The sequence below is a fragment of the Notolepis coatsorum genome (genome assembly GCF_963971535.1).
Source record: "Notolepis coatsorum genome assembly, chromosome: 3".
Lineage (NCBI taxonomy): Eukaryota > Metazoa > Chordata > Actinopteri > Aulopiformes > Paralepididae > Notolepis > Notolepis coatsorum.
In genome coordinates, this window is record NC_140167.1 from 60,716,929 (window position 1) to 60,731,212 (window position 14,284).

Genomic DNA, 14,284 nt, shown 5'->3' on the forward strand with positions numbered 1-14,284 from the left:
ATAGACTGACCGTTCGGCATCTCTAGTCTCAAATAAACTGCATCTAGAAAGTAGAATTATACCTTTTTATGAGCTCGTTATTGACACGTGTATATTTGTCAACGGATCGTCGTTACATCTGCTTGGAATAGAGTAGCCCACCACAATAAGGGGAGAGAAGTGGAGTCCGAAGCCTTATCTTATCTTCATGATGCCTTCCTCCTCATGTCATGTTTTGACACGGGCGAAATATTTAACACCAGACCGCGTTTACACTCTGTAGACGTGGGGAGGATATGTAAATGTTTCGGCTAATAATTATATCGCGGAGACGAAGAGGCTGTGGCTTAAGCCTAGTCTTTCCTGCTGGGGTCTATTTGATCATCCAAATGTTTGTTGAGCGACCAGTAGAACACAATCCCACCAGACTGTCTGTAATAGTAACCGGTGTACAGTACAGGGAGAGAGGCTGATGCCCCCGCAGTATCCCGCCTACAGCGGGGGCTTGTCGGATGCAGCAGCTACTCGGTAGGAGGATGGAATGGATGGAAAGCCAGGGTTCCTTGGGTGCTTTTGACAGCAGATTGTGGGGCGAGGTTGTTCCCCATCCCGTTGATTTCAGAGAGAGAAATGACAGAAGGGGAGAGTGAGAAAATATGCAAAGGAGGGAGGGAATAGAATGCAACTAGGCCCTTAGACAAGGGATTAGACTGTAGTCTTGGGGGTATTTAAATCTGGGGAGAGGGAGAGAAGCCCCTTGTTTTGATTTGTTTCGGTCTGTGGATGAGGGACGGCCGGGGGGGGGGGGGGGGTGTAATTGAGCGTTGCCGGATTCTTAATCAAAACACACGAAGGGAACAGTTTAACAACAAGAAGGCCTCTGCCCACATTGGATAATACCCTAATCCAACTGCAATCTCCCCAACTGTTGCATTTTCCCTTCTTTTATTTTAATGGGCATCAGATGCACCGATGTGAAAATTGTGGCAGATACCGATAACCAATATTAATATTGCTGTTCTGGCCGATACCGATATTTACCGATGTCGATATCTCTGTATAGATTTTTTTTATGATAATCAAATAAAGAGCTATTTTCCAAAACGCATTTTTTTCTTTTTACCTTTGTAACTTATTTTCAGAAATGACTGATATTTTGAAACTATTTAAGGCCAAAACATGTAAAAAGAAAAAGAAAAATAAATTTTTTTTAAAATATCGGTCCAATCTTGATATCAGACCGATACCGATGTGTAAAAAAACTGCCATATCGGCGGCCGATATATCGTGCATCACTATCATCACTGAGTGGCACAGATGACTGCTATGCTATTAGGAATGAATGAATGAATGAAAACTTTATTAACAGATTGCAGAATGGGTACAGTGCAGTACAGCTCAATACATACAATTGTTAAGGGGATGCAGACCAGAGAAAGACTTTCGTCTTGTTTCCACCAGGGTCCCCCATTTCCAATTCATCGTAACATATATGACATACATGACATACAGATAGACAGTACTGCTACATCTATACATTTATGACATACCAGATTTGCAATTACAGTACTGTATTTGTGATACAAAAAGAGTCCAGAAAGAAAAGAGTATATACATTAGGCGTAGAAACTGTACATTGGATTGGGTAGGTGGGGGTGGGACTGTACATTGGAGGTGGTTGGGGGGGGGGTAGGAGTGGGGGGGGGGGGGGGGAAGCGGTTAATCCTCTCATGATTGCATGAATGCAGTGACCAGTTGTTGCTAGCATGATGGCAGTGTGTGTGTGCAATGCTAACTCTGTGCGTGCTTGGCGCCAGTGCACCAGCACGCAACTCCCTGGCAAGCTGACAGATACTAGATGTTTTTAATCCCATATCGATGTTTGGGGAGCAAATGTACTGGTGTGTGTGTCAATAAGTGACCGTGTTTGTTAAAAAGTAGTTACTGTATTATTGTGTGTTCCATCGTATCTCTTTCTGAACAGCTGATTACAAGGACCTCTGTGGGATTTGCACAAGAAGAACAAACATAGTTCCCCTATAAATATACAGAGATAATACTTTTTGTAATCTATTCATCATAATCTACAAGCAAGCACGTTATCTGTATATATGAGCTGATACTAGACCGATACAAAATATTGGGCAGGTGTTGGCAGATAATATTGACGCACTGTATTATCTGTCTGGCCCTTATATGACACAGTGTGGTATTGATATTTTGACGGATCATAATCTTTTAAATCAAGTTTTATTGGAAATGTAAAAGAAAGCTATTCCTGGTTTCAGAATTATATATGCAAAGTGGTTTAAGTTTGAATTCCCAAACATGCTGCTCTCCCTGTGCCAGTAATACATAGCAGACTGATAAAACGCTGACAGCTGACAAATGGTAATAATTAGTAATAATCAGTTGTTTGGTGCTGGTAGTTAAAAAAAAAAAAAGCTGAATAATCGACTCATGCTATGCAGGGATGTGCAAACCTCCTTCTGGATTTGTGGAGGAAGGAATATTAATGAAGGGCTCCTTGGAGACTTTGGTGTGGTTTTGTTTGATGGTAACCCCTGCTTTTCATATGAAGGGAAGGCCCACAACCCCCCCCCCCCCCCATGGTTAGGTATAGGATGCTAAACAACAAGATATTTGAGTGGGCACAAAGTGAAATGGCTCTATTGATTTCTATGGTAAATGTGAAGAAAAATGACATGTTTCCCCTTGTTAGCATAAATTATTGAATGTATCCTTTGGATGTCTGGACAAACAGAGGGGAAATTAAGAATTTACCTGCTGAAGGATATGTGTATGTGGGGGGTCTGCCCGCCGACAACCCTGTAGTAAACTGGATGTCTGGTGATGACAAAGTTCCTCGACTAGATTAATGCTCTGATCGATAACGGCATTCTGTCGACAGCCTCCCTGGTCACATCACACAGGAGTGGTTCGCTGGGGGCCGTCGCATCCTCTGAATAAATCAAAAGAAAACGCACAGCTTCAGCCTTTTTCACCAGGCACCTGATTGGGCTCACGTGATCTCTTGATCTCAGCTCATCAGACGAGAATGGAGGGAGGGAGGGAAGGAGAGGGGGGTAGGGATTCGGGAAAAGGATGGATGAAGGGAGGAGAATGGAGGGGAGGGGAATACGCAGATGGAGGAGGTCGTTTTAGTAATGAAGCATGGAGAGATGTGATGAGTGAGCGACTGGCTGAGGAATGGACGTGGTTTTAAAGCCTGACGACGTGCACAAAAAGCCCCTCTGAAATAGCAAGGGGAGGAATCTGAGCTTGGAGGCGTTTGAGTGACTGAGCCTTTTCTTGATCCATATCAACCACCCCCAACCCCCCGTCCACCTTACCCCTGCATGTGATAACAAAAAGGCATAACAATGCAACTGCGCAGCAGCGCAGGGGCCTTTTCAGAAAGGTCATCTCCAGAATCCCTCCACCCTATTCCAGTCCAGGCTGTCCCTTTCGTATCCATTCTCGCTCATCTTCTCCCACCATCTCTATCCCCCAGGGACCTATCTAACCCAGACACCCACCACACTTTCTTACAAACTCCTGCTATCTGAGTTAGCCCTACAAACTCCTGCTATGTGAGTTAGCCCTACACGCTCTTGCTATGTGAGTTAGCCCTACAAACTCCAGCTATGTGAGTTAGCCCTACAAACTCCTGCTATGTGAGTTAGCCCTAGACACAGCCGTTTGTGTGTGTGTGGGCGGGGGGGGGGGGGGGGGGGGGGGATTCTCCTTGAGGAATCTGCAGCTGTTTGGAAGGATGGTGAAAATGAAGTGTGTGTGCGTCACAGAGTCAGGGCTGGGCAATATGGTAAAAATATATCACAATATTTGACTGTATTTGGCTTTTCCCAATTATAGTATAGTGTTCATCAATGGTATAGTAAAAATCCATACCTTTGCATGGATCCATACCTTAGTGTGTGTGAGGGGGAGAGAGAGGCGGGAGGGCAGTCAGATCGCCCCATGGCATCTGCCTCCTTGGCTGAGAAAGCAGCAAGACTGCAGGAATCTGTAATGAGCTGCAGTGTGTCATGGTCAACCAAGCCTGTCTGACACGCCAAGGTGAGGATGAGGATGGGATCGATCCCCCCACAGTGATAAAGATGTGCACCAATGATGCTTTAGCTAAATGGCTCTTAATTCCAGGTACCAAATCCAATCTCATTCAGTCAAAACACTTCTCCCAATTAATTATCCTTTTTTTTAGTCAGCAAATTCCTCAACTTTGTTCTGGGAAATGGTGATGTCATCAGCCCCCCCCCCCCCCCCCCCCCCCCCCCCGCCTTTCATTTGTACCCACGGCTTCCATCCATTTCTGTTGAACATTTATTTTCCTTCCTTCCACGCGTGTCAAGGCCTGTTCCCATCCGAGGGGCCGTAATCCTTGATCTCTCCATGTGTTGTAACGAGACGAGAGTTTTCGGAGACGGCCGCATGCCTCACAACGGTCACACCCCGTGCTCGGGACGAAAATATTTTTGTTTGCGTTACGTGACCCCAGCGGCTCCTGTTTTCTTTGCCCTTACCGCTGCCCAATTGTCCAGATCTGGTGTGCGATGATAGGCTACACCACAATAGGCCGGCAGAGCTGCTGGTATGTGTTTTCAGTATGGTTGGATAAACAGGCCAACAGCAGGCCAGGTCGCTGTCTTTTCTAATGGGGGGCCACTGAGCAAGGGCCCTCCCACACCGAGGAGCACATGATGAAACATACACAAGCTTCAGAAAGGAATTTAGGAGCATGGGCTGTTGAAATGGTCATATTTGTCTGAATAGTCTGCATATAACCCTCTATAATAACCCATAGCTCTTATGATAGCATGTACAAATGCTGTATATACATATATATATTTATTCTCACCACATACCTATCCACATCTGTCTGCACTTAGTCCTTTTACATATCTGTAGATACTAGCCTATATATAGCCTACATATCCTACTCTATTACTATTTACGCTGCTGGACAGTATGACTTATATATATTCAACAATTCTCTCAGAAGAGCTCATTGTGCATCTTGAAACGTGCTGAGCAGTACTGAACAGATAGACTAAACAACATAGATTGAAGCCTGCATTTCTAGACCAGGGTGCCTTGCCTACCGTTTTGCTGTGGAAAGAGCCGGCAAGTTGATTTACGGCTTTCAGGTGAGGAAGAATGTTCATGTGTCGAGTTGGCGGTGATTTTGGAGACTGGGAAAATATAGTTTTCTTACCATGTAGTAGAAAATAGCTTTAGGATCACTTCTGTAAAGAAAGACTTCGCTGTAGGAGAGAAATAAACCATTTGGATATCTTTGTTTTACACCGGAGCGGCTGTGGACCTTATTTTTCTTTATCAACGAACGTACTACTCACGAGTAAGCAACTTTAACCAGTAGAGTGGAACGTCGGCCCTTATACGTATATTGTGTGTGAACGTTGACATGAAAAGAAAAAAGGTTAAAAATAATAATAAAAAAGTGCAATTTTTTTTTAATTTTTATTATTTTTTTTATTTTACGGTATCTCATGTGAATCGATACTCGGTAGTACCGACGTGTTTCGGTAAGTACCTTTAAAAGTACCGAATTCGGTACCCATCCCTACTTACTACCATACCGTCTCTACCGTACCATACCATACCTGTATCACTGTACATATATTATACTACAACTCTGTACATATATCTGATTAGCACTACACTCAGTAGTACTAATTTTGTATATTTTGTACCAAGTTTGCACCTGTACATCGTATATTGCTGTTGCACTTTACTGCTACATTTACACTGGTTGGATCTGCCAAACTCCTTTCCGCTGTACTGTACTTGACAATGACAATGAATTTGAATCTAATGTAAAATACGGGTTATTTTCATATATTTCCTGTTTACTTGAATACATTTTTAGCATATATAAAACGGTAGCACCATAGAACCCTGGCCTAAGCAAGGCTGAGGAGGAGTGAGAAGGAATGTAAGAGTTGGCGTAGATACGGTGATGGGGGTCATCATTGTTCTGGAAAAGCGTCTGACGCGCTTCCTGTACAGGGTTGACGACCTGAGGAAGAAGAGGATTGTGTCTCTGGATGTCCCCGTACACTTATGGTTATGGCAGAAAATATTCCATAGACTTGACTGTGATACTGCAAAAATGGATTCCATAGACTGACAAACTAACGTATTAACGGCACTTCTGCATTGTGTCTGTGCCCGCCCTCCCCCCCGGCCCTGTCTGCCACACCACTTGACTTAATCTAAGAAGAACCTGTCGGAAACACTAGTCACTGTCTTTGGTTCTTTCTCCCTCCATCTGTGATGTAATAGAAATATGTCAGTCTGGTTATATAAAAATGTATTATGAGCTCATAGGAGAGTGAAAATACAGAACATCATCTAGTATGATCTGTCTCAGAGTGGTGGATATTTAATTTTTATTCTAATTAAATTCTACATCGTGCACAATTGAACAACCCTGTCCTATTTTATTCTATTCTATTTTATTTTATTGTACTTTTATTAAAATGTTGTTTATATATTCCATTTTATTGTATTCAACCTTAATTTAACTCTTTATAAGAGTAGTATGATCTGTCTGAGTGGTGGAGGTTTGAACTCTATAAGAGTCTAGTATCATCTGTCTCAGAGTGGTGGAAGTTTCAACAACTCTTTATAAGAGTAGTATGATCTGCCTCAGAGTGGTGGAAGTTTCAACAACTCTATAAGAGTAGTATGATCTGCCTCAGAGTGGTGGAAGTTTCAACAACTCTTTATAAGAGTAGTATGATCTGCCTCAGAGTGGTGGAACTAAGTTTCAACAACTCTTTATAAGAGTAGTATGATCTGCCTCAGAGTGGTGGAAGTTTCAACAACTCTTTATAAGAGTAGTATGATCTGCCTCAGAGTGGTGGAAGTTTCAACAACTCTTTATAAGAGTAGTATTGATTTTAGGAGAATACAGCAGAGGACACACGAGCCACTGTGGATAAATGGGGCTATCGTGGACAGGGTTTCAAGTACCTGGGAGTCCACATCACAGAGGACCTGACATGGTCAACACACATAGACTCTGTGGTAAAAAAGGCGAAACAGCGCCTCTATCACCTGAGACAGTTAAGGAAGTTCAGAGTATCGGGGAAGATACTCCACTCCTTCTATTCCGGGGCTGTAGAGAGCATTCTGACTGGAAACATCACTGCCTGGTTTGGAAACATCCCGGCACAGGACAGGAAGGCCCTCCAGAGAGTGGTGCGCTCAGCAGAGCGTACTACGGGTATAGGGAGGTGTAGTCTGATGTCACTGGTTGTTCCACCCGTATAGGGATTCATCATTGGGAAAATGGATTATCGGCTATTGTAACAATTCTGCCGCATGGAAATTGAAAAGCTTCCATTTTTGCACAAAATCAGTTCCCTTCTACCACTAACATTATTGTTTAAGCAATCTTGGTTGAAATAAAGGTAGTTATAAGGTTTTACATTTGTCGTAAAAAAATAACTACACTTACCAAGTAGGCAGTAGAACACCTGTTGTTCAGTGCTGTCGCCTAATCCAGGTCACGGCCAGCTGATACCAAGCTAGCTAGCTAATGTTAACGTTACCTAGCTAAACGTACTAGACGTTAGCAATCTCTACTGTCGTGAACCATTTTAAATTGGGGCATGTAGAGGAGTTTCGGGAACGAGTAAAATGTGCAGGTCCTCTTCTCAGACCTGTGGTTACACTCTGGGGCAAAGCACTGCACGCACCATGCCGGCTAGCAAGCTAGCTAGCTACTAACGTTACGTAAAAAAACAATAAAGTTTTAAACTATACACAATATGTACAACGAAACAATGATTTACATTAGTATTTACAGTGATTTAATATGCAGCGAAATAACATAAGATTTAAATTATAAATACAAATATAAAAAAAATTGTGGTTGGCTTTAGAGATAAACTAGTGTTGGGTGAAACAAATACTAGCCACAGATTCAGGGTCAGTTATTTTCCCATTGTACGAATTGTTAAGCTTATGGAATGTAAGGGAAATCTGATCCTAGGTCTACGACTAAAGCCAGGAGTCTACGCTGTGGTGACGTTAGTCAGCAGCTCCAAATGGCAGTGTAGTTTCCCAGTGAACGAAAACATAAACGTTGTTATTTTGCTAATCTAGCAGGGTGGATTATCCCTGCTTCGTGGGAACGGGTGTGCACAGCCACTGGGTAGCGAGACACAGTAGAGCTCCGTCTGACTGCACCTTCGTCTTTGGGCCTGGAGTGTCAACTGGAGGCCGGCAGTGGGAGTGGATGGGGCCCGGGATTTACCAACCTGGTCTGGTACTCTGGTCTTCCTCGCCTTTCCGGGGCGGTCAGCAGTACTCCCCAACTCGCTCTCACTTCCCCCAATACCTCCTTTAACCCTCCCACACCTAGTGACTGAATTGTAAATAAATAACCTAGTTCCTCCCGCAAGCAGTACCCTCCCTCGGGGACATTAGAAACCTTAATAGTGGAAAGGGGGAAAGTTGGGTAGGAAGGGGTTAATTGTGTTAACGTTACCCACACCAAAAGGGTTAATAATAGGCTCAGGAATGGACACGCACACAGGACTCCCATCTACGTTCTTTATCCTTATTTGTACTGTGCAGTTACAAATAGTCAATAGTAAAGGGTGGTTCTATGTCTACTTCAGTTGTAATTCCATCTCTTGTAACACTTGTAAAATACACCCACACTGTATAGAACCAGGTATTGCCGACCCAAATACAATATACTTCAATGTGCTTGACTCATCACCCACGTCTGGCTTAGTACCAGGGATAGGCCTGCCACGATAACACATTTTGCTGGGCGATTAATTGCCCCCGAAAATATCGCGATAAGCGATATTATTGCGACCGGTTAGAGAATTTTTTTTTGAGAAATTTATTTCCCAAAACTTTTATTTTGAAGCCCACCGCTCCGTCTTTTCCGGTGTTTTAGACTTTTATTTTGAAGCCCACCGACCGGACCGGAAGTATTGTTGTGATTATCCTAGCAGAACCTATGAGCCGACAACTTGTCTCGTCCAGTTCTGTGTTTTTGAGCTAATGATAAAACAAATATTGAGATTGTTGGTGAACAACTAACTTTAGGTTAGTTTTAACGTTAGCTACTAACGTTAGATGCAGCTACTACAGGCAATCAACGATGAGGAGGAAGCGTCAAAGCAGTATATAATAGAATAGCTGTGGTGCGTAGGCACTGCAGCACGACTCGAAACTACCTACTACGTTATAATAAATGAATTCATGTTTAACTTGTCCCCGTGTCCAGTCCTTTGACTAGCCCCACCCGTTCATTGTAAACAATGATGCATGTAATTGTATTAACGTTATTCTGTGTTGTAGCTATGCTATACGTTGTATTTCGTTTGTTAGCTATTTAACTAATGTTGTTAGCATTGAATGAGAATCAACACTCGATCTTTCATCTTTATTTAGCAGTCCAGTTTCTCCGGGCAGTAGCGAGTAACTACTTGGGTCTAAAAATAGCTAACGTTACACTATAAATAACGCTACTTGGTTAAAAGGAGCAACACTATTGAGAAATGTAGTTAAGCTATGTGGCGTTGCCCCACGGAGCTCCTGTGCTGTGCTCTGTAGTAAAGCCAGCGGCCCGCCTCCCAACACGGACAGTGACTGACAAGGGGCACTGGTTCCGCCTCCTTAAAACAAACGCGCAAATAGCAATTAATCGCGCCCGTCAAAATCATTGCATTAATTTTAATTATCGCGGCAATTAATCGATTTATTGCTTATCGCGGCAGGCCTAACCAGGGATAATACCTCTCTCAGGTTTTACTTATATAGTAGTGATAATACCTCTCTAAGGTTTTACTTATATAATAACAGGTCGGTTACCTCCAAGAGGGAAATGGTTAAGTAGATGGGAAAATATTATTAAAGAACAAACACGTTATTACACTCAAAGAAAATGAAAAAGGTGGGCCCACTTTACCAAACAAAAGTCCTATACTAATGCCGGCATGCAATGTTTATGGGGTACCCCTATGAACTGTAGTTAGCAACATTAGCTTCGCCAGTAGGCCACGCCACACTGTGTACTGTGGAATAGGATCCTGAGCACCGAAGCGCCAGTGTACTCAACCAAGATGGCGGCCTCGCCGCACCACCACTGTCCGGGTGGTAAGATGGCGTCGAACGCTCTCGTCCCAGGAGCTAGCAAGCTGTGTTAGGCTGAGGGGGCAGTAGCGGGCTGGAGGCGCGTGCTGGGTGATGGCGACCTCTGCTGGACGGGACGAACTCCCGTGCTGGGCTGACGACCGCCGGTGCAGAGCAGATGTAGACCGCCGGCGAAGACAGGCTGCTGGCTGCCGGTGCTGGTTTGATGCGCAATAATAATCTGAAGGCTACCTTAACTGAAGCTACTCTGTGGGTCCTAGACAGCCCTCCTGCTAGCCGAAACATGCAACAACGCACGGTGCCTCTAAGCCCCAGTTCTCTTCAGGCAAGCTTGCCGGGCACCTCGCTGGAGGGGATAACGTTAACTTAAGCCAGACTTGGCTATACCGCTTTCTTCTAGAATAACTCGTTGTATCACTAGGGTTATTCAGTGGGGATGTTCAACACGCTACTACGCTTATATTTCTAGTATAACCCGTAATATATTCAAGTTCAATACGTTCGCCCGTGTGGTCCACTACGGGGCTCTTCCAACGACACGACCACTCAGGTCCAAGTCCAAAGTCGAAGAGGCTGGCTCTCTCCACTTCCGTTTCAGTTGACTTGCTTCTCCTCGATGCCTCTCTCGTGCGCTCCGCCTGCCGCCGCCGCCCCCTGCTGGTACCGCCAACTAGCCCCACAGGAAGAACTGGGTGGATTGAATATGATTCAGTTTACTGTTTATAATCCATATTCCAGCCGGTGAGAGAAGGAGAAACTCGCGTCATTGTTCGAAAGAATATCAATGGAAACTAGTTAATATGTCTTTGTGCACAAAGGGGAGATAAAAGGCAAGTCAGCACTTCTGAATAATAGTCGAATATTCAGGGTGCTACACTACCTTTACGAATAATTGCGAATAGTTTCATGTTGAGCTATACAGATTGTGGATGAATACGCACAGAAAGGTATCATCTGTCTCAGAGTGGTGGAAGTTTCAACATCTCCAGAGGGCATCCAGGTGTGTTGGTGTTATCTCGGGGCCCAGGCCATGTCTCTCTAATACAAAGCCACCAACCTGCCTGTTGGGCCGCACTGGAGAGGGCTCTGAAGGCTTGACGTTGGCACTGCAGAGGGCTCTGAAGGCTTGACGTTGGCACTGGAGAGGGCTCTGAAGGCTTGATGTTGGCACTGGAGAGGGCTCTGAAGGCTTGACGTTGGCACTGGAGAGGGCTCTGAAGGCTTGACGTTGGCACTGGAGAGGGCTCTGAAGGCTTGACGTTGGCACTGGAGAGGGCTCTGAAGGCTTGACGTTGGCACTGGAGAGGGCTCTGAAGGCTTGATGTTGGCACTGGAGAGGGCTCTGAAGGCTTGACGTTGGCACTGGAGAGGGCTCTGAAGGCTTGACGTTGGCACTGGAGAGGGCTCTGAAGGCTTGATGTTGGCACTGGAGAGGGCTCTGAAGGCTTGATGTTGGCACTGGAGAGGGCTCTGAAGGCTTGACGTTGGCACTGGAGAGGGCTCTGAAGGCTTGACGTTGGCACTGGAGAGGGCTCTGAAGGCTTGACGTTGGCACTGGAGAGAGGGCTCTGAAGGCTTGACGTTGGCACTGGAGAGGGCTCTGAAGGCTTGACGTTGGCACTGGAGAGGGCTCAGAAGGCTTGACGTTGGCACTGGAGAGGGCTCTGAAGGCTTGACGTTGGCACTGGAGAGGGCTCTGAAGGCTTGACGTTGGCACTGGAGAGGGCTCTGAAGGCTTGACGTTGGCACTGGAGAGGGCTCTGAAGGCTTGACGTTGGCACTGGAGAGAGGGCTCTGAAGGCTTGACGTTGGCACTGGAGAGAGGGCTCTGAAGGCTTGACGTTGGCACTGGAGAGGGCTCTGAAGGCTTGACGTTGGCACTGGAGAGAGGGCTCTGAAGGCTTGACGTTGGCACTGGAGAGGGCTCTGAAGGCTTGACGTTGGCACTGGAGAGGGCTCTGAAGGCTTGACGTTGGGCGTGGCCTCGGGGTGTCCTTAAGCAGCCTGGTAATCGACTTCAACTGGACAAACCATAGCTTTCCAGCCACGTTGTCCAGCGCCGGCTGCCAGCTCAGCATACTCTTGCGTTCGCAGGCATACGCCACGGGCTCACTGCTGACGAATGAACACGGACGGACGGACGGGCGGCTGCCTCTTCACTTCCGCTCCCATGTTAACGGACGATAGTAGGCACACTGGCCGCGAGCAGGAGTGCGCCTCGCGAGCGGCTCCCGCGCGGCAAGCTATCTTTTCGCTTCCATCCTATTTGAGGCGGCGCGGGAGGCGTGCGCCACGCGCATTGTCACAGAAATACAATTGAATATCTGCATTCTTACCACAGCTATAGATGTTGTTCAACCAGCTGTGTCTGTATCTGCAAATAAACGCCTCGAATGTTTGTCTGTATGTTTGTTTATACCTATAACTATTACAATGTTGCATAATAATAATAATAATAATAATAATAATAATAATAATAATAATAATAATAATAATAATAATAATAATAATAAGCTCTTGCTGCTGCTGGGGCTACACGCTGCTCTTTCAGGAGTACAGTCACACTGATCATCATTCTAAAATGACGCAAATTCGCATATAGACTAGGCATTTACAGCTGTCCCAATGTAAATGTGCCTTCCTCGGTGCGCTTCCGCACGCTCAAGTCGTAGGTCCAGTGTGCCTGACCAGGCGCGCGATCCCGCGAGGGAGCCGCGCGTGAAATTCATTCGTTAGCAGTGAGCCCGTGGCGATAGAAGGGACATAGATGGAATGTGAAAGATACGTTTGTGTGTGCATACGTGGGAAGGCGTGTGTGACATTGAGTGATTGTGGACTGAGAATAATCAGTATATTCCATACAACATCTGTCTTGTCTCTCTTTGTCTTTCTCTGTCTCGTCTAACAGATACCTAGTTTGGTGTCTTTTTCTCACTCCTCTCTTTGTTTCTCTCTCTTTCCTCTTTCTTTCTTTCTTTCTTTCTTTTCTCTCTCTCTTTCCTCTTTCTCTCACTCCTCTCTCTTTGTTTCTCTCTTTCCTCTTTCTCTCTCTCTTTCCTCTTTCTCTCACCCTCTTTCTTTTTTTCTTTCTTTCTTTCTTTCTTTCTTTCTTTCTTTCTTTCTTTCTTTCTTTCTTTCTTTCTTTCTTTCTTTCTTTCTTTCTTTCTTTCTTTCTTTCTTTCTTTCTTTCTTTCTTCTTTCTTTCTTTCTTTCTTTCTTTCTTTCTTTCTTTCTTTCTTTCTTTCTTTCTTTCTTTCTTTCTTTCTTTCTTTCTTTCTTTCTTTCTTGTCTCTCTCTATTATTTAAATATTTCTCTCTCTCTCTCTCTCTCTCTCTCTCTCTGAAACACTATGGATAGAACCCTACAGCTCATCAACATGTTTATCTGGTCCCGACTGTCTTTCACACACTTCAGTGAGGAGGAAGAGGATGAATGAGGGCGTGGGAGCTAGAATCAGGCCACTGCTGCCCATTCGGTCATTGGCCTTTTTATCTCAAATAGGTTTTGTAATCGCATTCGGGGTCACCGATTCTACAGAGCCAACTCCAGATTTCTACATAGACCTCAGTGGGATGGAAACAGATGGCGGTATCGGATATCGGTCTCATAACCAGGCTAAAATAAGATATCGGAGATTATCCCTATGATAAAATCTGATGTAAAAAACGAAGCAACGTGACTTAATTTGCTGAATTTTTAACACATGGATGCATGTTAGATCTCGCCTGATGTATGGATTATATCTCAATCATTTTTGTCCAATGAATGACCCCAAACTGATGGCACAAGTCTATTAGGGTTGGGTACCGAACTCTGTGCTTTTAAGGGTGCTGACCACTGCTTCACACTAGATCAATTGGTACCAAATGTGGGTACCTTTACATGTTTAGTATAAGAGTGTAATATACTAGACAAGAGGGAGCCTTTTCCACAAATACATAATATATTACTGTCCCGTCTCTTGGGTCTTTGGAAAGACCAGGCGAGGCCAGATAATGTTGATATTTAAAAACATTTAAAAACAGAATACATGATCATGTGATTTATTTTGTGTGGTAATAAATAACTAAATGTTCTAAATACAGTTTTTCTCAATTGCTTTGGTGCATTTCTCTGATCAGAATTAAAGTTCTCATA

The 14,284-nt window shown here is 44.6% G+C and overlaps 1 protein-coding gene across 1 annotated transcript in view; it reads left to right on the top strand.

Annotated features, from left to right (window-relative positions):
- acsbg2 (acyl-CoA synthetase bubblegum family member 2) overlaps window positions 1-14,284 on the top strand; it is a 74,082-nt gene that overhangs the window by 816 nt on the left and 58,982 nt on the right. The window lies entirely within an intron of this gene.